At 25.4% G+C, this 12,066-nt stretch overlaps 1 protein-coding gene and 1 pseudogene across 1 annotated transcript in view; both read left to right on the top strand.

Moving 5' to 3' along the window:
- Nucleotides 1-2,316: 2,316 nt before the first annotated feature.
- The window catches only part of LOC105145436 (oxysterol-binding protein-related protein 2), a 49,106-nt gene continuing 39,356 nt past the window's right edge, over nt 2,317-12,066 (top strand). The window contains exons 1-2 of the mRNA XM_087415125.1: nt 2,317-2,716; nt 3,044-3,094. The gene's annotated coding sequence lies outside the window, so the exon portion shown is untranslated. The remainder of the gene's footprint in view (nt 2,717-3,043; nt 3,095-12,066) is intronic.
- On the top strand, nt 7,234-11,790 carry LOC147906981 (uncharacterized; annotated as a pseudogene).

Genomic DNA, 12,066 nt, shown 5'->3' with positions numbered 1-12,066 from the left:
TATAATGTGCTGATAAGACAAGAAATGAAAAGAGATTTTTACTAGCGGTTTTTCTTACATAATTGCTCACGTGAAGTGCTATTGATAATATTATATCTCACTTTTTATTGCTCTTTTTTGTGATTTATAATTAAATAAAATTGAACAATATGTCATACATCCTTTAAATGAAAATAAATGCAAAATTTATTTTAAATTATGAAACAATTTCGACTAGAATAGAATATATAAATAGTATGCACATACATTCATAGATATGTAATTTAAATATAATTTATCTGTTTCTACTTTTCCCGTATCATAAGAATGCAGAATAACACGAAAATGATAGAATTATACGATTCAAAATGATAAAAAGCCGTAATTTGAAATATCTAACAATAAGAATCTAATTTTCATACCGTACATGAGATATTTAAAATACTCATAAGCTGTATTTGCATAATGAATCTAAGAAATAGAAATTCGCGTTCGTAGATATATAATTTTTATTAATTAATACAACCTAAAGCGACTCGTAAAATGCGTCCATCCCCATCCGTGATCGCCGAGCGAATACCGAAGTGATGACGTAGTCAACCACCGCGTCGCGCGGCACGCTCCCCCACTCTGTTCGCCGCGTGATTTCCTCCCCCCGCTTCACAGAGTGGGGGAGCGTGCCGCGCGGCGCGGTGGTTGACTACGTCATCACTTCGGTATTCGCTCGGCGATCACGGATGGGGATGGACGCATTTTACGAGTCACTCCGGGTGTCGCGTTAATTAATGAGAATTAGATATCTACGAACGCGTAAGATTGCCCAAAACTAAGAAGTACACTAAGGATTAACAGGTTTTATTGCTTTATTTCTTAGATTTATTACGCACATACACAGTTCATGAATATTTTAGATGAATATTTCATGTGTTCTAACATATACGGTATAAAAATGAGATTCTTGTTGTTAAATCGTGACTTTTTATCACTTTAAATCGTATAATTCTGTCATTTTCGTGTTACTTCACATTCTTATCATACGGGAAAAGTAGAAATAGATAAATAATATTTAAATTACACATCTATAAATGTATGTGCATGCTATTTATACATATTATTCTATTTAGTCGAAATTGTTTCATAATTTAAAAGAAATTTTTGCCTTAATCTAAATTTTCATCTTCATTTAAAGGATGGATGACATATTGTTCAATTTTATTTAATTATAAATCACAAAAAAGAGCAATAAAAAGTGAGATATAATATTAGGATATCAATAGCACTTCACGTGAGCAATTATGTAAGAAAAACCACGCTAGTAAAAATCTCTTTTCATTTCTTGTCTTATCAGCACATTATAATTGATACGAAATATTTAAAATTATTAAATGAGCATTAAATATGTTTCTTGGTGTATCACAATATAATTATGATACCACATTAAACGACTCGCACCGCTAAAACTAGATACATATAAGAAATTGATTCATTAATCGGAAAATATTATAAAAATGTAAAGAATATATTATTTTACTTATTCGTAATATTCGTTATTATTTCAGTTTGTCGGTTGGCCTTGAGGTGGGGATGGTACGAGGTGGCACGGAGCGACGCGTCATGTTTATGTTTACCGTTAGTTACCACGCAGTTATTCCCTTACCGACGTACGTACAAACAGGTAGTCGTGTCGTGTGCAGTTTTTTTTCACATTATTTTTTGAAATTTTATTCGAAGAATACCAAATATAATACAAAATGTATTTAATGAATAATAAATCATATTAGTAATCGTATTATGTGAATATTCATAAAATACAACATTTCGTATTATATTTAGCACTTTTTGCTATTATTAAATTAATTTCAAAAAGAAATATGAAGAAGAGCGGCACGCGACACGGTTACTTGTCTGTACGAACAGTGTCACACGAGTTATAAAAAAGCAATGTTAGTATGAATACTCTCATGCAAATAACATTATTCTTGCTTTCATAATTAATATAGTTTAATGACTTAATTAATTTTTGATTTTGTGCACCTTTTTCATTATACGATCCATTTGAAAATTGAACGTAACTTTGAAACTATATTTTTTATTATCAATAATAAAAGAAATGTTTTTCCTTTTTATTAATCTTTAGCCCATTTTCATTGACTAATCATATCTTACAGACATCATCTATAAATTCAATCCTTTTATCTGCTCTGAATTTATTTCGCAATGATAACGAATTGCGGACGTGTGTTTAAGATTCGTTTCTAAAAGTTAACCGATTGCATAATAATTGCATAGTGATATAGATAATAGCTATATAATATATTTTTCAGATTATCTTCCCTCTCCGGGTACACCTTGACGTGGTGAGAGGGCTCAGTACCCAGAGAATATTTACATGAAAAGAACGATTTTTCTCAATTATTTAAAAATTTTCGAATACATCTGAATGTATATCTAAATAAATTTTTAGGTATTGAATAAAATTGTTCTCTTCGTGTAAAAATCCAACAAAGCTACCCTCGTCGCCGATTTACTTGAAAATGAACGAACCGCAGCCGGTTCGTCGCGTCGCGCGTTTCGGGAGTGCCGTTTAAGTTAAGGACTCAAGTTATAGTCCGCGCGCGATTGTAGTATTATTCGCGAGTGTTTTACGCGAGTGTCCTGTGCGAGAGGATGTCAACCCTAATCTGAGAGGAGGAGGAGATCTGGGAGAGATATCAGGCACCGGCGGAGCAACCTTGCGGTAAATATTATTTTTTACTTATGTAACATTTGTGTCCTTCTTTTAAATTTATTCTTCAATAGTTTCATTTTAATGCTTTAAAAATAATAATTAGGATAAAAGGATTATTTTGAAACTTTATAAATTTATGTATTTTTAAGAAAATGTATAATTATTTTTATAAATATAACTGATGGTGAATATAAAAAATTCAATGCTTATAAAAAATATATATTTTAAATATTATATAATTATATTTTTAAGAGAACATTTAGTAAATAATTTTTAAAATATTGGTTGACTTTTTTACTTTGTTTTAATTTGAATTTTCTATTCTTTTTGTTACAGAATCATCGTAGCGATGTTGCTGATATAACTCCGCTGTTGCGCATCGGATTGGTGAGTGATAAATTAATGTTCTTATTGGGGTAACGAATGTATGATAATTTTATTAATTACTATATATCTATAGATGCATAAGCATCAATTTGTTAAAAAATATCTGAATATATTTTATGTATAGCATTCCATACATCCGTTGCCTTAAAATGGATAAGTAATAATAAATTGGGATAAACTTAATCCTGGATACCTTTTTATTATATGGAATTTATTATACATGCACTGTTAAATTTATAATGTCACATTACACTCAGTAAAATGTTTTTCATACATGATTATGTATAAATATGTATAAATATACATAAATATCCATAAACATGTATAATTATGTATGTTCATACATGTTTATACATCCCTCTTTCTTTTGTAAAATTACTTTTTAGTGTGATAGCAATAATAATAGTAATATGAAAACATTAAAAATAATTAAAGGAGAAATTTTTATATTATTTGTTTTTTTAAAAAATCAAGTTTAAAGAAATTTAAAAAAATTACTTATGTATAATTATAAAATTATGCATAATTGTATGAGCAATTTTCCAAACTTATTATTTTTCCTGAAATGAAACAAAGCGAAAATTAATCCTTTAATTATTTTTAATGTTTTTACATTACTATTATTATTTCTATTACACTAAAAAGTACAAAAGAAAAAGGGATGTATGAACGTATTTCGTATATGATTATACATGTTTATGAATATTTATGTATGTTTATACATATTTATTCATGCATGAAAAATTTTTTTCCGGAGCATTTTAAATTATTTTTAATTTTTATTAAATTTAGCTTAAATTTTGTGTACTAATTGTAAATTCATACGTGTTAAGGTGAACACTTTGTTATTAAGAAATTTAATCACAAAGATATAATAAAAAATTTTTTCGATGATCATTTTTTATGTTAAAATAATACATCTTGGAAGTTATAACAAAAAAGGATAAAATTTGTATTTTTGAAATATATGAAATATAGGAAATTAAAAAATATAAAGCTTATATAAAATAATAAGAGAATAATAATTAGAGTATATGAAATTATCTTCTATGGATACCGTTATATAGAAAAGTGTTATTACAGTTTAATGTTTATTACAGTTTAATAAATATTGCTTTCTTATTTTTCCTATCTATTCTCTCCTCAAATATTCATTCAGGATTAAGTTTTATACAAGTTGGTGCAGAAAAACAATACCTATACATTATACGTATATGTATACACATTTACCTATAATGTCAACTGTTTTTTAAGAAATTTCTTCTTTTTTCACACTTATTTATATACATCTTATTAATAAAATGATAGCAAGAATAATTGTAGAGCATATAATTTATTAATTTTACTTTTCTGTACAAAATATTTTTTACGTTTATTAATTATTATTATTTATCTCAATGCACTTACTTCAACCTAATCTTTTATAACTTATCCATAGTAATGTAGTAACTGGATTTTATACCAGTTAAAGCAGTAACATGATGTAAGATCCAATATATATTTTATCAAAAAATATAAGAATTTTATCTTATAATTATTTTAAAATCGCGTTTAGAGTTTTGCATAACTTAAAATACTTAAAATACTTAAAATATTTAATTTTGAAATAATAAATTATTTAAAAAATGAATTTTAATAATATACAAAATACGATAGGGATATATTTATTGAAATGAGGGAAAATTATCCCTTTCAGATCTTACATCATTTATCAGAATTTCTCATCTCCGCATGTTTTGAGATGAGATTCAGCAACGAATCGTTAAAAATACGTACATGGGCCTTGAATTTTATTGGATGAATCGATTTAGTAATTTTTATTTATTTTTAAATAAGTCTTTTAGATTACATTATAAAATTTACATTAAGAAATTTAATTTAGTTTTGTAATATTCAAAACTTTTGAAATAAAAATATTATTGATATGAAGATTTTTTTAAATTTAGGTTTATATTTAGTTGCATATTTATATTTTTGATTTTGAATAAACGCTAATAGAAAATAAACGCGAAATTTATTCGTATATTAATAGAATTGTTATTATTATTATTAATGATAATCGTTTACATTAATATTTAGTCTATTTTATTAATATGATGACCTCACACCAATTTTATTAATGTGATTGTTGTCACACACTGTTTTATAAAAAGATATTTTTATAAAAAATATTTTAAAGATATTTTTTAAAGAATTCTTAAAGATATCTTAAAGTTGTCTTATGCGTCGATTTTAGACATTCTTTTCACTGAGAGATAGGTTGGTGTGATGACAACAATCATATTAATAAAATTAGTGTGAGGCCATCATATTAATAAAATAGACTAAATATAAATATAAACAATTATCACTAATAATAATAATAACAATTCTATTAATATACGAATAAATTTCGCGTTTATTTTCTATTAGTGTTTATTCAAAATCAAAAATATAAATATGCAACTAAATATAAACCTAAATTTAAAAAAAATCTTCATGTCAATAATGTTTTTATTTCAAAAGTTTGTAAAAGATAAACTGAATATTCGGGAGGGTAATTTGCTCGCAAATTGCGAGTTCTTATATTTTTTTAAAGTTATTTAAAATATTAAAAAAAAACCAACAAACAACAGGGCTAATGAGAGTGTGGATAATCAAGTGCAAGTGTGTATTTAGTAGATTAAAAAAATCTACAAATCCTGCGCTTAATTATCCGCACTGACTCTTATTAGCCTTTTATTTGTTAATTTTTTTGTATTTTAAAGATTGAAAGATTTGTTTTAATTATATTATTGCTTATTGCTTATTTATTATTAGTATGATTGCAATTAAGTCCCATTGAGTTTATTAGTACGCGATAGGATACGATTAGACATTAGCTGCGTTTAGCAGAGAAAACAGATTTGCAACTATTGTAAAATTCTTCTATGTGATTTGTTTGTACATTTAAATCCATAAGGAACCAAAAGCAAGAACCAATCGTATTGAAGAATTTTACAATAATCGAAAATCTACTTTCTCTGAATGCAGTCATTAACGTATATTATATATTCGTGTTATTGCACATTTATGAAGTAGGTAGGAATACACAGGTGGAGATAGGTATCCGCGAATAGGCACGAATAAATGAAAATACATGTAGGTAGGATAATAGGTATGGACAATAGGTAGGGCCTATAGGTAAAAATGATACATATATAGACAAGTAGAACTAAACGCGTCATATGTACATACTTGATAATTGGAAATTAAGGGATTAAAGTATTTGAGGGATTAAAAATTGAATAAAATTTTAAATTAATTTCCAGTTTTATTTTATTGTCAGCATCCTGTTCCAATTATCGAATATGAAAATAAACCAAATTAATTTCAAATTTTATTAAATTTTCAGTTACCCTGAAATTAAACTTTTTTTGTAAAATTCTATATACGTACAAATTATGCAACGCGTTAATACTGTAATTAATTTTATTATAAATAAATGTATGTATAATAATAATTAGGTACGTAATATAAAATTTATATAAACTATGTCCAGATGAATGCTATAATCATACTTACTTTTGTAATTTGCACAACGATTTCCGGAAAAAATGTTTTATATATATATATATATATATATATATATATATATATATATATATATATATATATATATGGATATATTTTACTTATAATGATATATAATTGTAATATAAATATAATTGATATATAATAAAATATGTCAATTTTTTTTATATAATATATAATATATATATATAATATGATTATGTATTATTTTATATAATTATATATAATTATACATGAAACATTTTTTCTGGAAATCGTTGTGCAAATTACAAAAGTAAGTATGATTATAACATTTATCTAGATATAGTTTATATAAATTTTATATTACGTACCTAATTATTATTATATTAGGTGTTGGAATTAATTCGTAGCGTTTTACAAGTGATGGGAAGTACTTTCATTAATGTATTTTTTAATGCTCATGTGAAATAAATAACATTCTTTCATTAAAAAACGCTACGAATTAATTCCAACACCTAATACATACATTTATTTACAAAAAAGTTAATTACAGTTAACGTGTTGCATAATTTGTACGTGTATAGAATTTTACAAAAAAGTTTAATTTCAGGGTAACTGAAAATTTAATAAAATTATTCCTCGTCGCTTTTCGTCAAGTTCATTCACGAAGTCTAGTTTGGTGTCTCTTCAGAGATTCTTGTACAGGATTGGAATAAATCCCGAGTTTTTTCGTCTGCTGATAATCTGCAGTTACTGGTAGTAATAATTTGAAATTAAATGAAAATAAAATATGAATTTAATTTATTTTCATATTCGATAATTAGAACGGGTGCTGATAATTAAATAAAACTTAAAATTAATTAAAAATTTTATTCAATTTTTAATCCCTCAATAATTTAATCCCGGATTACTAATTAATTATACATTTATGGAATATATGTATCCGTTAAAAATCTGTTCAACAAATAGCATTTATCTTGTCGTAATAAATCAAATTGTTGTGCAATTTATGTAAATTATACGAAATTGACGAAACATATATCAAAAATTGTTTATTGATTTAATAAGTTTGATCAATATTTAATTTTAAGACTCTTTTTTAATTTAGATTTTATTTTGTATATTAAAAAGTCATTAATAATTTTAAGTAACTTCTTATTAAAAATTTGGTGTTTAGAATAATCGTCATTTTTTTCTTCGTACTTAGTATAAATTTGTTAAATAAGATAAAGATATAAAGATTGAGATAATAGAGCTTTGACTGAGACAATGATTAAATATTAATATTAACTCTTACTTGCTTTTCGACGTTTACATTTTTAACATTATAAAATTATAGTAAGTATATTTTAGTGAACACTTTATTATATGCAAAGGCCTCTTATCTCTATCTCTCGCGTCAGATGGATGCCAGTGATTACGTGATTTGTACCGATGGAAAGTCGAAATTATTTTCATCATGAAGAATTATTCCTCGTCGCTTTTCGTGAAGTTCATTTGCGAAGTCTAGTTTGGTGTCTCTTCAGAGATTCTTATACAGGATTGGAATAAATCCCGAGTTTTTTCGTCTGCTGATAATCTGCAGTTACTGGTAGTAATAATTTTATTAATGAGTCAATGACAATTGCTATATATTTTAAAGTCAAGTTGTAAAATTAATTCAGTGATATATTTTAGCATATAATTTTCGCTTTCTTTGTTTTGTTAAATATTCTTCCACTAATAATAATAATGTTAGTAATAGTATTGCCTTAATAACAATAGGAATTTAGTATTATATGACTGATATGGATATATTTAATAATTATTATTTGTTGAAATTCAAATTATTAAGTAATCAAATTTTAATTTTATACAAATAACTTGTTAATTTTTTGATGATTGCTCTAACAAAAATGTGGTTACGAATGCGTGTATTTAATTTTCTAACTATTATTTTAAAATCATTTTTAGGTATTGGACATCCCGCCATTGCAGAATATTTTTAATTATTAATTTATATGTGTACACACTTTCCATGATAAAATACATGCACTTTTCTATGATAAAATTCATGTAAATATTATATTTAATGAATATTGATTTTTGATATTTACATAACTTTTTTCAAAATTCTTATATTAACAATGTAATCGTGATTACATGAGTTGAATTTTAAATGTGGGTACAAAAAATTTAAGATAAGTCGAATGGGTACCTTCATATTAACGGGATATTAATCATTGTAATTTTTGAAAAATAAAGAATTATTAAATTTTATATAATAAATTTTTTAGTATAAAATGTTCTTTAGAATCCCGTTTTTATCGGGCTCGGCTCATCTCGAACAGTTGGTACCCAAAAACTTGTGTAATCATACATATAAAAAATTACAATAATGCATGTATTTTGTTATTATTAAATATATTCCTTTGTAACCACAATTCCATAAGGAAATCATTTTATTCGTTTATTTTTAATAAAAGATCATTTTAAGGAATGTATGGCAAAACATACTTTCTCGCGAATTTTAATATTATATTAAAGATGTGACACAAATGATAATTGTAATTGACATGCTATCAAAATTATTACTATTGTAAGTGATCTGAAAAATTCGAGATTCACATCTTTAACAAGACCACTGTTATTTGATTGCTCAAGTTTTCTTTACAAATGGATTTTGTGAATTTGATTTGATGTAAAATCAGAATGCCTTATGTTTCTCTCCATTGAAAATTTTTCTTCTTTGTATCGGATACTAACCGCACAAGGCAGAGAAACTTTAATATAATGAAATTATTGAGATAGATATTATATTAATGACTTTTTATCGTGATATTATTAAGTTTTATATTCGTAAATTATTAATTAATAGTACGATCTAATTGTTGTTAGTATTCTTTCTGTGTTTATTAATATTTGATTCATTAAACATTTGTTTAAAAAAATTTGTGTTATGATACGTATTTTCGACATTTTCGTATAATCCCATATTATTAAAATTTATTAATTATGCTTCTATATTTTCATTTTTATTTTATTTTGAACACATTTATTATTTTGTAAATAATTATTATAATTGTAATATATCGAATTGTATAAAGGATTACAATAAAAAATAATATTAAAAAAGTTAATGCAATTTCATTAACGAAATATAATAAAATAATTTGACATATGAATAAAGCTACATGTAGCACTATTATATGTAGAACCAAATATCGATTTATCATCTTCAGCCTTGAAAAATAGACGATGTAGTCTAAGAAAAGTGAACATTGCTATGTAGTTTACATCTACTTTGTCAGAGAGCAATAGTGTACGGTAGAATTTTGCGATTACAAGTTTTGGGTCGTCATATGAGTCATGTCATCTCTTAAGTTTCTCTCTGATTCAATCTACGATCAACTGCATGATTACAGATATCAATACTTTGACAGACATTAACAGAAATTCAAGAAAACTGCGAATACTAAGCCATAATACCAAGGATGTAATTAATAAAAGATTATCGGGTAAATTTTGAGTGTCCAATATATAAATAATAACTATTTCTATTAGATATTTAATTATTTTTATTTCTGATTATTCTATTGTTATTAGAGTAATTATTAATCTCTTACTTTGTTTTAATTAAATATTCAAATAACTCGAAACAAAATTTAATGCATCAATTATCATCATCTTTAATTAGAAAATCATTAAAACTTGACTGCTAACTCAATACGGATTCGGAGGAAAACAATAATGAAAACATCAGTGATTTTTTCAATAGTAATTCAAACAGTTTGACTAATGAAAATCCAAATATAGTAGATAGAGATAGTAAAGAAATATATGAACACATTGTTGCTATATCAAATCAGTTCTTTTAACTTAATTAGCTGTATGGAAAAGATTGGTCAGATGAACTGGTAAAAACTACTTGTATATCGATTCTTTTTCTGTAATTATTTTCATACTGCAATCATTATAAATATTCTGCGCTTGTTTTTTAATTTTACTATATAGGCTCAAGTATAATGTCCGTGTCAGGAAAATTTTTATAAAATTTATAAATATATCTTCCAGATGGTATTACTTATGAATAACGTTTATTAACGTCGAAAAAAAATTTTGGTATCAGCTTTAGAAAATTCTAAAGAAGTGATACATCTTGCTTATCGATTGATTGTGAATATATTTAAAGAGAAAAAACTTTGACATTATACTTTTACTGGTCAAGCATCTAGAACACATGGTACAGAAAGACAGAAAGAAAAGGTTGACTGTCTTGACAGGGCAAGAAATGCAATTATCGGTAACATTTTTTAAATTACAAATAATCTGTTTTTTGCACTCATTCCTATTTATAGATTACGCATTATTAATTGAAAAATTCAAAATGTGGAAGTTGCCAGACAAATGAATTATAGAGCGTAGCATGATCCAACAACTTGAACGATTAAAGAAATAAAGAAAGCTTGTTGAAGGGAACAATAATAAAATAATTTTTACTTTTTAATTATAATTATTAAAAATTTTAATTTTTACTTTTTTAATTATAAATAATAAAAATTTTAATTTTTACTTTTTTAATTATAAATAATAAAATTGTCAATGCAAAATTGAAGAAAAGATATCGATATAAACCATACACAAGAATAATCCAACTTATGTAATAAAATTAAGATTTTTTTTTTATTAGTAGATTCTCAATACACATACTTATACATAAAAAATACAAGCATTATGAGCGCCCAAAATTTATTAATAAGCAATATAAAGATTATGTATTTCGCGGGTTTTCTTCAGATCCATTCTTGGAATGCCAACGTTTCGTGAACCTTGCAGTTCATTTCATCACGGCGAGGAGCAGCCCGATACTGTATCACTCAAAATTGAGTGCAAAGTTGTAACATTCATGTTATGTTACTTTTAGTATGTGTCAACTGTTTTATTGTTCCATATCATTATCATACTGTCCAAGCCGAATAAAATTATCGTATCAAAGTGGCGTCTAAATAGCTCCGTAATGATTATTAATAATCGTTTTTCGATCAGTCATGATTCATTTTAATATTTATATTGATATTATCGTGACCTGTTATTCTACTTAGATGACTGTTATTTTATATGCATTATTCATATATGAATTATTAAAATCCTTGTTTCCGAAAGAGCTTCGTTATGCAGGCATAAATAATAAATTTTTCTAAAAAGCGTTATCAAGATTATTTTATAATAAATAAAATAATTATGAGAAAAAATATGTTTGGCTTTCTCTAAATTTTTCATTGGATTGAATGTTGCTCATGTGTATGATGACACACAGGACTGCGGTCTATGCTCGCAAGCATTTGTTCTTGTTTAACTTTATCCTTGTTTAGATTATAGTCTTTTTCAAAGAGTAGTTTGGTACTATTACAAATTATCGAGACTTTAAAATGTAATGAGTTACAGTTAAAATTGCTTCAAATATATGCTTTTTAATTACT

The sequence above is a fragment of the Acromyrmex echinatior genome, chromosome 17, assembly GCF_024713525.1.
Source record: "Acromyrmex echinatior isolate Ae372 chromosome 17, ASM2471352v2, whole genome shotgun sequence".
Classification (NCBI taxonomy): Eukaryota; Metazoa; Arthropoda; class Insecta; order Hymenoptera; family Formicidae; genus Acromyrmex; species Acromyrmex echinatior.
Note: the sequence above shows the minus strand (reverse complement) of the source record. Positions and strands in the feature narration are given on the sequence as shown.